Source organism: Photinus pyralis, unplaced genomic scaffold (assembly GCF_008802855.1).
Source record: "Photinus pyralis isolate 1611_PpyrPB1 unplaced genomic scaffold, Ppyr1.3 Ppyr1.4_LG1, whole genome shotgun sequence".
NCBI classification, from domain to species: Eukaryota; Metazoa; Arthropoda; class Insecta; order Coleoptera; family Lampyridae; genus Photinus; species Photinus pyralis.
Genome location: NW_022170249.1, coordinates 7,559,836 through 7,572,927, shown reverse-complemented (window position 1 = coordinate 7,572,927; position 13,092 = coordinate 7,559,836). Strand labels below are relative to the sequence as shown.

Below are 13,092 nucleotides of genomic sequence, written 5' to 3'. Positions count from 1 at the left end.
ATAGAACAAGTTCCGAAGCGAGTTGTTTTGTTCGTTATCAGTTGGCGGCGTGCCTGCAAAAATTGGATAACCGCCGGCCTGATTTGGGACCGAAAACGTATAATTAACATAAAGATAATTAATGTAAAGAGTTCATGAGCTTCCGTTTTGCCTTTTGAGTAGGTATGTATAATTAGCATGCACAATTAAATGAGTTATAGTAAAGGAGTGCCGATTGAAAAGATTTTGATGTCAAATTTTTCGCGCTTAATTAACGAATCGATTGCCAGATGTTCGGGAATTTTAGCACCAACAGGGGCCGAGTAATTAATTAAAAATCGAATTTATTGGTTTCGATTTCGTATTGAATGCGTGACGAATTGGATTTTTCCTGTTCCACTTCTACCAAATTGGGTTTTCTTTATAAGGTAAACGCTCAATTTTGGAAGGATCTTTTGCGTTCTATTTGCCGTAAGTACGTTGTAGCGTTTGCAATTTTTGCGTGCCTTTACATTTGCCTTTTCTTACCGCGGTTTAATTTCGCAAGGTAAGCCGTTTTTTTTTATTACAAAGGGGGAATTGTCTTCACCCGTTATCCCGAATTTGCCCGCTATAAAAACCGTCACTTTACCTGTGACTAATTACTTTTCTTCAGCTAGGGAATTTGCCGGCACGCCACATTTTGTTTTAGAGTTCCAGACAGTACCGCCGCCATTTTCTGGACCTTATCGCCGAATTCCTGGAATCTTCGATTGAGACTACTTCCGAGGCTACCGAAACCGATCCTGTCCTTCCGTAATTACCGCCGACCTCGTCCAGGCGCGAGATTTTCATCTGGTGACGCTCGAGTCCGTCCCCTGTACCGCCGTTTCGTCGACAACTGATTGCCGCCGACTACCGCTTGAAGAATTACAATATACGGTGCATTATAATATATTTAATTAAACTAGTTTCGACAAATACTTCCACTAATTGTTTTTATTTCCTCAAGCTCACCGGTTATGCGCGAGCAGCCCAAGTTCGTCGCAATTACCAGACTCCCTGACGTCCTGAAAATCAGGAAATTCATGTTATTTAAGCGTGAGACTAGCCACAAACTAATCAGACGAGGTTTGCTGCAACACATCTGATTAGCCACTTTGGTTTAGAAACAAACGACTGACGCCATTGATTAATTTCTACGTTAAAAAGTGCCTTTGTGTTCTAGCTTCAGAAGTAAAGGAGTTACAGCAAATTGAAGGAATCGGCCATTTTTGAGTTCTTCTCTCTCAAAACAAAAGACGGCAGCTTATTTCTGGCAACGGTAATGGAATAAGCATGAAAAAAGAAGTCACGAGTACCTTAACCGTTTTCGCTTATCTGCGCTAAAAAGAAAGTTACCCATTTAAGCCCATCAAAATTGGACCACACTGTACAGTTGTACACTCTAAGATGACGTGTTGTACTGATGGCGCTCCTTACCATAGAAACTATTGCGAGGTTCTTATTTGGTGTAGTGTTTCTACATTTGAAAAACGCCCATCCTGTCGTAGGTATACTCGTATATCTATACCAAATTGCTTAATTAACATGATTGTTGTTATCGCAAACAAATATTACACCAATGTTTACGAATTGATTAATTGACCATATCTATAATTGTACTACGTAAATGCCTTGACCACATAAAACTACCCACTTCTCTTTGAAGTTTGACGCACAAATCATAGAATATAGTTACGTCCAAATTACCAGCTAATAATTAGAACTTTATTACATTGTTATTCGTTGAAAAATGGAAATATCTCATAGGTAGTGGTATGCAAATTATCTACCTCGCCACGTGATTTGAACTTGAATTTTTTCGTATGTAGGTAGGTATACACTGTCAGCAGTTGAACTATTGAAAGATTTCAATATTAAATTGACATAATAATAAATTACCGCATGCAATAATCACAGAACGTAAGATTTTTTTCAAGGAAATAAGGATATTGAGCCCGTGATTCGACGAAATATCGCCTCACAAGTGTTATTGACCACTTAATCAAAATAAACAGTGTGGAGTCTCACGAACTCGCTTGGTTCTAGTGCCAAAAAATATGTCACTTTGAAAGATCGATTATTGTTTCATTCATAGTTTAGTATTACTACAAATTCCATTCCTCTACCTATCCTTGAATCAAAACGTTTACCTCTGAATTGAAGTACATAGGTACTCTAATGACAAATGATTTTCTAGTGTTTTTTTGTTGCACCTGTCACACGTTTTGCTTCACGTGAATTATAGCACTTAATTTCGGTATAAACGTGTACAAAATGTGTCATCATATTACTTTCGGATAATAATTAATCAAAACCATTTCTAACGAATATTTATTGTAACCTGATGCTCGCCATGTAAGATCATTTATGTGTATGTATATTTCAGCCCTTCTTTGCAATCATTACGTCTCATTGACCATGACTTTTTTGGCGTAGTCCTCTTTTTCAATTATTCAATTTCTGCACAGCCGTTGTCATTGTTGCATTCAATTCATGAATGTAATTAAACTCATTATTTTTACGCAGATACATATTGTGTTCTGTTCAAATATGCATTGTCCTAGAAATAAATTAGGTTTCAGTTGTAAAAGTGCTCGTGGTTGTAACTGACAATAAGCTTTTCTGCTCCAATTGCTACTAAGAATTTTTTGACTTACACGTTTTATTACACTGCGGTAAAAAGAACAGGAATAACATTTGCACAGATTTGGGCTACATGTTTCAAATCCGATGCACTTTTAGTCTAAACTCGAAACTATGCAATGCGGATCTCATAACAAAATGTAACAGTGTAATGACGGGGTATTTTAAAGAACACTGAACAAAGGAAATATAGCTAATAAAATGGGGTTATTTGTTGGTCAGAAATCATTATTAAGATGGAACAAATATACCTACTGTAAACTGATCTTTCATTTGAAACATCCCTCTACGCGTACGATTATACGGTGAGGTTTCCCCTGGTTCGTGTCTCCTTTGCGTAAAAAGGACGACCGAGATCTTCTCTGCGTTGACGGCGATCCTCCATCTGGTGTATCATTCTTCTAGGTCGTCCGTCTTCGGCATGTCCCGAACGTATAGAGAGAATATCAACGGCGAGAGCAGAGACCCCTGGGGTACTCCGGCCGTTGCTTTGCGCTCACGCGACCTGCATTCTCTGCAACGGACGCGAAAGCATCTGTCTTTGAGATATGATGCAACAATTTGGACCGTGGCTATAGGGGGAGATCGGATTCCAGCATCTTCCACAGCAACCCGTTGTGTCAAACCTTAGAGACGTCCAAAAAGACTGATCCAGTAGACTAGTTGCGATTAAAGCCTTCTGTCGCGTGTTTTATCGTCCTTAGCAGTTGGTGAACCGTCGAGTGGCCCTTCCGAAATCTGAACTGCTCGTCTTGAATGACGGGTCTCTCCTTCGTTTGGTCCTGTAGCCTCGTCTGGATCACCGCTTCCGCTTCTTTGGCGATCGTCGACAGCAGGCTGATTGGGCGGTAGATCTGTGAGAACGTCGTAACCTGGCCCGGTTTCTGTAACATAATTACTTCGGCACGTTTCCACCGTGCAGAATAAAAACGAAAAATCTTACCACATGTTGAGGAAGCTCCTTGATCGCCATACCGTCCGGTCCTGGCGCCTTCTTCGAGTTTGTATTTATGATGGTGTCGCTTCTTCGTGGTCTTGAAGCAGGGATCTCCTGACCCTTCGGTTGACGGCATCGATCAAGTCCAGATCCACGTTTTCGTAGTTGGGAGAAAACTGCCGTTCCAGACATTCCGCGAAGGCGTAAGTATACACAAGTCCTCCGACTCCGTGTAGCGGGAAGGATCTGGGGAGGGAGCGACCCAGGAGCAATTCCCCTCGCTCAAGGATCGCAGGTGGTTTTCCCAGGACTCGTTTCTGAAGTCCCGGATGGCGGTCTTGATCTCTTCTTGAAGTCTTCGGAAGTCTGCTTGATCTAACAAATCCCACGAACGTTGGAAGTACGCTCTGAATCGATTCTTCTCCCGAATTACGTCTCGTATTCAACCCGGAAGGTGGTAATCGTCTCTGCGCTCTCGAAATGACTTCGTGGCGTCTCTTTCTTCCAAACTCATCGGTCGCCGCGTCGAGATTCTCGACGTCTTCGATTATCGGTGGATTGTCCATCATCGTTTCCCCAAAACGATTTCGGAAGGCGGGCCAAGACGTGCACCTCGTCTCGACCTAGTCGGCCGCGTTCGTTGCGTAAACTCCCGGTTCTAGGAGAACGGGATTAAGGTTCAAGTCCAGTTCTGGCGTCGTCGTATAGGACCTACGACCTCGCCTCTTGTTTCCGGACTGTAATGATGGGCTCGCCCGGTCCAACTACGATGATCGAGTGATCGTTGGCGTAACTATTGAGGACCAAGCCGCGCCGTTGCGGGTTAGAGCCTTAGAATTCCACGAGGGATCCCCGGCGATGACGGTGGCTACATACTCGTCTATGAGCGCATACAGATCTTCTGGGCAAGAAGGCCATCGCGGGTGGATAGTACGCTGATAGGAGCCTCAATCGGCCCGCGCTCGATGTATGCACCTCCACAAAAGTGGCCTCTATGCTTCGAAGTGGCGGCGTTTCGATGAAGTTCGGGCCACGCTTTCACGTGGATGGCGGTATCGCTCCCTCTTGCATTCGGTCGATCGTTCCTGTAGAATCTGTAGTTTGTCATCTTCTGGATGTCTCCGGCACGTAGGTCAGGTGGGTCTTAAACCAACAAGACGTCGACGTTGTGTTCCTCTCGGTGTTTTTGCCACTTCCCCATTCGTCCGTGGGCGTTCCAGAAGACTATCTGCAGTGAGGCTGGCGTCGTCCTCCGTCAGTATATTGTTACGTGAACAGATTAAGGATGGCTTGACCGTGTTGGAGGATGACTCCGAACAGCTCCGAAGAAGACTTGACGTCCTTCAGGGCTTCCGCCACCGTCTATCTGGAGGACGGGTATGGCTTTCTCTATGTCGAATTTGGCTAAGAGGCTGAAAATCGACTGAAACTGAAAGTCCGGGGTGACTGTCAGTAGGGGTGTTGTCGGTGGCGGGTACTTCCGGAGACGCATCTCTTGTTTCCGCTGCGTAGCCCGTACCGGGACGAGTCCCGGCGGTTTGGATGCGTCCCTTAGGCGGGCGCGATTGCGGCTGTGAGGCAGTTCCTGGTCGCCTTGAACGGAGACGCTTGTGTGCTTGTTTCCCGGATGTTTACCTCGGCAATTTACGCAGGCTACTTTATCCTCCTCTGGTTTGACGCACTTGGCGGAAAAGTGGGAGCCGGCGTATTTCACTCAGCGAGCGGCTGCGCGGCAGCATTGCTGTGAGTGCTGGAAGCCCTGACGACGGTGGCACTGTCCTGCAATAGGCTTCCTTTTAAGCAATTCGACTTTAATACGCAATCGAAGAACGTTCGAGATTTCCGTTTTTTGTAGCTGAACCAGCACCCACGGCATCGCTTGCCGGGTCTCATCCGACATCTTGATCGACCATATCCGCCTTCACGTCTTCTAACGTGAGGTTACACAGGTGAGGTTACAGCTTCTTCTCGTTCATGTGCCGAGATCGGGGAGGGGGAGGGGGGCATTCGGACGCGCCTTCGCTCGCCTCGGTGTTGTTAAGTACGGTTTGTGGCTACCCGTCTCGCTAGGGTGTACCGCCTTAATCTCTTCGCGCTCGCTTCGCTTCCAAAACGCCTCTTTTACCGAGACCAGCGCCGTTACGAGGCGCTAGAACCGGAATTAAACTGGTGTCTTCTCACGAAAAGGCTCTTATTTAGGTTGACTCACCAAGGGTGGGCTCAACCTCGAGAGAGCCATTTCTTACGACTACGCCAGCCGGAACCGCTCTCCGCACCTTTGACGTGTTAGGAAAACCTAAAACGAAAACACGAGGATGCTTTGAAAAAAGCAAAACCCTATTTGCATTAATAAATGCAGATAAAGCATTGAGAAATGGTTCTAGAGAGCTGTCCTAAGACTAGTGTTGCTCCTTCGAACGCTGGCACTCAACTCTACAACTGAGGTTTAGTTCCGCCCCCGCGACTTCGATATGGTTAAAAGCCCATGGACCGACGCGACTTTGGGCATGGCCCTCGTTGATTGCTTCCCCCGATGTGGAATTTTAATTGGCTTTCTAAGTCTACCCTGCACGGACCGGTCACAGAATTCGTCGTGCGAATATTCAAGTATCTCGTTCTCTACTTGAACGTTTTTACAGCGATACGATGGTGGCTTGGCGGCGTTGGTATCTTACTGTAGGTATGACCTTCGTTATTCGGAAACCACCCTGGTAGATTATTTAGCTTAAAGCGCACGACATGCTCTGCAGTGATGACTGGCGCAGATGCAGCGTCCAAGGCTGCTCGTGAAGTATAGGTATTGCCGTATCATACGTTAACCTCATAAACGCTTTGCTTGCAATGACGAATCGTTTAAATACTTAACTCGCCCTAGTTCAAGCTGTTTGTCATTTAACACCCGAACGTATTTTAACCCAACTTTCCTTGCTTTCATTTTAATTTGACAATTCGTTTCATTCACGTCAATCCGAATATACAAGCGTAAAGCATATTTATTATCTTATTCTGTATACATCTGAAATAACATGCATTTCTCACCGCGATCGGTACTTTCTATTTGTAATTTCATTTTTAGATCCTGCCTTCTTTCAAATTTCTGTATGATAGGGAGAGCCCGTTACATTACTCCACGCCTGATAGCAGCACCATAATGGATTGCCCCCATTTCCCGCATGCTAACATTTCGATCTGTTTTTCAAATTTCTTAATACGGGACGTATCTGGGTATCTGTTTCCACTACGCAGCGAATTCCTCCTCCCCCTCCTCGCACTATTTCTATTTGCAGTTTTATTGTTTTTCTGTTATGGAACCAGTTAAAAGATATTTTTATTGACTTTTGGTCAAAATCAGCTTAGTACACTATATAGGAACAAGCGAACTTGACAAGTAGCACGCGCAACACAACAATGAGTGTGGCATCGCCAACTCGGCTATGCCATTATCGGAAGAGCAATTGTGTAGCTCAGTGGTAGAGCGTTGGGCTACATAGCTGGAGGTCGAGTGTTCGAACCTGGGCTGAGGGAAGAAGAATTTTTCATCTGTGGCAAAGATGGGCATTTCCTTAGATCAGTTTCGAGCATTCTGCTGGCTACTGCGAATTAGGTTTTCCTGCAGTTTTCCCAATTCGTAAGGTAAATATCAGAGTACCCGTAGGCCTATGTTTCTATTCTCTAAACAAAACTGACATGTAATCAACAAATATAGCTACAGAAAAAACGGTTGATTAATGTGTTACTTGCTAAACAAAACCAAAACTTGTGAATACTAAAAATTATATTTTCCCTCCAAAATTTACGGCTCTACTAGGTGCGCGCCTAGTCCGCCTTATTAGAAATGCACCTCTGCCTTAATTAGCGAAATTCTCACGGTGTCGCTTGTAGACATCACATGCTCAACAAAACTTATTAGAAAGTAATAAAAAAAAGTCACTAAACAAACACCTAAAGTCGCAAGAAACAAATACTTTGGTAAAAACAGACACAATGACAGATAAGTAGCATGTTCCTTAAAAATTTTGGTTGTTGTGAATCGAGTTAACTTTTTTTTAAAGCCATGACATAATAGCTAGTAGTCAATATGGTTTTTGTCACACTGAGAGTGCGATCTATGATTTGCTAAAATATGTATAAACATGTATGTTAATGTATGTTAATAAAAAGGAAATTTGTGTATTATTGTTTGGCGACTCGCCCAAAGCTTGTGATTCGGCGCCTACAGATATTGTAATCCATAAGATTAAAACATATAGCATTAAAAGTATTCCGCTATATTAGTTGAAGTCGTATCTCAATAACAGAAGTGATTTTGTTAATATTAAATGCATTAATAATAACATGGTAGATTATAGTTACCTCAATTACTGTTCCTCTGGGTTTCATTCTGTGACTTTTTCTTTTTGTCAATGATTTGCTGTTCAACGTTCCCTAACGTGATGTTATGAATTGCTGTGTGCACTGTGCATGCCACCCACAAAATACCTGTCCAGCCAACTCAAACAAGTCAAAATTGAAACTTAGAATCTCTCCTCGTACACCTTCGGCATTTGCTACAACGAAAAATCCCAACAATGAATTAAATTAATAATTTGGGAGACAGTAGCCTGGATACTTCTGAGTTTTCCAAAGGCTTAACTGCACACATTTCGATTAACACCTGATACAATTCTTGGACGCAAGAAGAAAAATCTGACATGAAAACTCTCTCCGGGTCGCATAAAGGATTCGAATAAGCACACAATTAATTTATTGACAATTGCAAAAAGTTATTCTGAAACAATGAAAAATTAAAACAGAATTTCTGAAAGAAAGAAAAGCTTACAGATCTTGTTTAGACAAAATACTCCGCACGCAGGCGTTCGACAAATAAAATAAGAAAATCTTAAAATTGCTTACAGTTTTTTTTTCTCTTTTAATAACCCTAATAATCTGCTTGTACAAAGGTTTGCGATAAACAAGGCGCACTTAACTCCACACACAAACGCTGACAGCTTCTGAACGTACAAAACTGATAAACAACATTCACTTGGAGAATAAAATGACGCATTGCCAATGTGACTGCTTAGACGGTACAAACTTTTAACAGGAGAACTCTGTTCCTGTGTATGTTAATAGTGTTTTAAATAACTAGTCCATTATTTTTTAATTCAATCAGTGACTCTCTTTTATTTTTTTATCCACACATGCAGCCCTGTGATATAACAGAAACGTCAAACTTAACGTGCAGGTTATCTACCAAAAAAGTCGTTACTTTGCGTTTCTACAGATAACGTGCACGTTAAGTTTGACGTTAGTGAAATATCATAGGGCTGATAATGTTTTGATATTTGTATGTAAGAATTCTTAATCTCTTAATTTAAGGTCTTGAATAAAGCAACTATTACTGATACTAGTAATGTTATACCTACCATGCCAGCTGTGTCGTATTGTGGACTAAAAACGCTTTGAACAAGTTAGACTGAAGAACTGGACAAGTGTATCTTCGCGAAACGAATTATTTCGAGTATTAAATGCATACCTTAATTTGCATGATGAGGAGTCTTTACCTTTTAATTGAATAAGTTCAAGGTTAACGATTGTAATGTATGGACAAACAAATTCGAACACATTATTGCTTTTCTTATTTTCAATGTTAAAAAGGTTAATAGCGAAGGAATTAATTTTTTGACATATGCCAAGAATACGAACAACGGTCAAGTGCGATTGTTTTGTTTAACATCGCTCTTAATGGGAAATTGTGAGTGCAACGTCTTTAAAGTTGTACTTCAGACATTTCAGACTTGGACCTTTTCACGTAATGTACCAAAGGATTTAATTTCTTTACCTATACCAATATTAATCCAACACACCTTGAAAATGGGCAAAAAACGCTCCTGGTCTGGGGTGCTGGACAGGGTTCGCCGTCTCGTTTCCCTAACATCTTCAGGGAACTATAATCGTTTACTACCCTTCTGAGAGATCGGTGAACACTCCAAAACCCTCCAGTTACATACAAAACTTTCATTCGCTTTATTTTCGACTACCGTGCCCCTTTGTATTGTACCATACACCGCCTTCAATTACACTCCCTCGCATCCTGTGAAAGAAATATTCTTCGGAAAATACACAGATCCACTACCAACATTCATGGCTACCTAACTATACAGCATGCTAATATTCCCCCCCCCCCCACCCCACCCAATCACACAAAGACTCCTCCGACTCCAAGCTACTGGAAACAAGAAACACATTTGACTGATATCAAATCGCAACCGCTCAACCACCTACCATAATCCACACTCGACCAATAGCACACGTTCCAGCATACAACGCCCGGAAATATCAAAATATTAATTGACTCCCTTCTTCCCTGGAAAGAGAGCATTTGGCCGGCTGTAAGAATAATTTAACTATTCCAACTGGAAGGGGTGGAGAAAAGCTGATAAATTCATTACAAAACTTACGTACTTAGCGGTGGTAAAATAAACAATTACACAAAATGTAAACACATAGGTACAACTCACTCTCGAGCAAATGATTAAATTTCGGAACTGCTCAATAACGAAGCGCTAAACTCGATACCGGGTGTTCCGCAAAGCTGGACGACTTCACAACCGTACGGTGCGGTCATATTTTCGGGGCGGAAAACGGATGCTTCGTTGCAATGGTCCAGAGCCGACTGTTCCACTTAAAGTTGCACTGTAAACAACTTAATAACTCAAAACACCCAAACCTAGCACAGGATAAGGTAGAATTCGATGTAAGATTGTGGCCATGCAAGATAAGCCTTGACAGGACCGTCTCGAAGCTCGGCGCGTTTTTGCACAGGGCTATCAAGAAAGAACCTAAGATTATAGTAGGCATATTTTGGGCACTGTAAACTAAACAAGTAATGCACCGCATGGGTATGATCACCAGTGACACTGAGACAATTCGTTGTTGCGGGGGGGAGGGGGGCTGGCGGAACATGGCTCCGATTAAATCCGCATTTCCTTCCAGCATTTTTAGTGTGGGATGGCTTGTTAAGGGTCGGACTCTAATAAGGAAAGTAGTACAAAGGGCCCGAATACGACACCACAGTACGCGTGGACCCTGTCCATCCTCCTATCGCAATCCAGAATCCAGAGATAAATTCAATTGTCTGAAACTGGTACATGGTTTAAGAACAAAACATTAAAAATATGAAAATCTGAACTGCGGAGGTGGAGGTGGTTGACGACTTGACGTTACCCTCTCTTCCATTTTAAATGCAACTCTTAGAATACCTTGCATTTAGTTTTGTGTTCCGAACATAACGGGAACTGTAATTATGTTTAAGTTGTTGTGTGGTGAGAGGATGCCGAAGACATCACCTTCACCACTTCCAAACTCGACATTCTGAAAAAATGTTCTACCACATCCACAGGAAAATGACACATATTTTCGTCAACGTTTATTTATTTTGTTTTATTCCTTCTCGCAAGCATATTGTAAACCCGGCATTTCTGAAGGCAGTTTGCCGTTTATGAGGACCACCCTGTATAGTAACGATTGGTTTGGGCTTCGTTACATAGGCAACCGTAATTTCGAGAACTTTCTGCGATGCCATGGAGATACCGTAATTAATTAGTCCGCCTACGACCGTTCCTGTTGGAATTTTGTAACAACCGAAGGCTCTTATCCTAACGAAGATGAGGGACAATTAATATTCTTTGGTTTCAGCGCTGTTAATTGTTTATAGGCCGTTTTAGTTTTCCATAATAATAAGCGAGGATAGAACAAGTTCTGAAGCGACTTGTTTTGCTCGTGAGCTTCCGTTTGGCCTTTTGAGTATGTATAATTAGCATAAACTAATTAAATGAGTTACAGTAAAGAGGCACCTACCGAAGAGATTTTGGTGTGAAATTGTGCGCGTTTAATTAACGAATCGATTGCCAGATGTTCGCGAATTTTAGCACGAACAGGAGTCGAGTAATTATTAAAAACCAAATTGATTGGTTTCGATTCCGTATTGAATCCGTGACGAGTTGGATTTTCCCTGTTCCACTACTACCAAATTGGATTTTGTTTATAAGGAAAATGCTCAATTTTGGAAAGAGCTATCTATCTTTTTGGGTTCTACGTGCCCGAAGTAACTTTGATCTTTTGCCTATTTTATTGACTATTTTAGGACTATTGTCCTACCGCGATATTCCGAAGGTAAAACGATTTTGTAATTACATAAGGGGGAATTGTTTTTACTCGTTATCCCGAATTTGCCCGCTATAAAAACCGCCACTTTAACTGTGACTAACTACTTTTCTTCCTTTAGCGAATTTGCCAGTAGGCCATATTTTGTTTTAGAGCTCCAGACAGTACCGCCGCCATTTGCTGGACCTGACCGCCGAATTCCTGGAATTAACATCTTCTATTGAGACTACTTCCAAGGCTACCGAGACCGACCGTCCTTCCGTGATTACCGCCGACCTCGTCCAGGCGCGATATTTTGGCGTCTGGTGGCGCTCGAGTACGTCCGTCCGTCCGTCCCCTGTACCGCCGACTACCGCTTAAAAAATTATCATACTTTGTGTATTAATATACCTAATTAAAATAGACTCAACTGATAATTCCACTTTATTTCCTCAAGCTCACCGGGTATGCGCGAGCAGCCCAAGTTCGTCGCAATATTTGTTACAAGAGAACATTGTTAGAAAAAAATTGTCCCCGGACTGGTGTTCTGGAGTCTATAGAAAACGTTACAGAATTATCAGCTACGTAATTTTCCACAATTACCTACTTTGTTACTCATAAATGTCAACGAAAACAAGTTTGTTTACGATAATGTGATAGGTACAAGCCAACAAAAAATTACAAATACAATTAAACGATAATATTATGCATAGTTCCCCATTCCTTAATAAAAAATTCATGAAAAAAAACGAAAATTTCACCTACTCTAAACGTCCAGTGAGGATATATTTGGAAATACATGAATTTAATTACGTCCCAAGAGTGGATGCCCGTTTTCTACTAAATTATAAATCTGTCGCCGGTTCTTTTTTTTTGTAAAACATTAGTGCGAGTCATAAAACCGCAATAAGCCCATATAGTACAAATAATGTGAGTTATACCGGGTGTCGAGCAATTCTCATTACCTACTTTTCGAGCACCCATTCAAAAGCTGGATTCAGACACGTCTGACACTAATTTCCAAGTTGTGTGCCATTCAGAATTTTTCCAGCCGTCTTTATCCTTCAGTTGATCGCCCGGTGGACTAGGTTTTAAATTTGTTTCGTGTTTCTTTTTTTTAACAGAACGAAACCGGTGCTATTATAAACGTGCGAATTTTAGCTTCTAAAATTTCGTCTGCAACAGCAAAACACACTCTAAAGCTAGCTATTAATAAATTTCAATTATTTACAATGAAAGATTTATTGGATACTGTCTTCTTTATTTGTGGTATCGCGATCATACGTAAGCTGGAAGATCATTTCCATATGACAAATTGGCGTTTTTGTATGTATTACTTTTTAGCGATTTAGTAGCTAGATAATAACATTTCCCGAAAAAAACAA

General features: G+C 41.8%; 1 long non-coding RNA gene across 1 annotated transcript; it reads left to right on the top strand.

Annotated features, from left to right (window-relative positions):
• The first annotated feature begins 223 nt into the window (after window positions 1-223).
• LOC116159037 lies at window positions 224-941 on the top strand. Its single transcript, XR_004142885.1, has 2 exons — window positions 224-526; window positions 635-941. It is a non-coding gene; the product is annotated as an uncharacterized LOC116159037 (long non-coding RNA).
• Window positions 942-13,092: the final 12,151 nt, after the last annotated feature.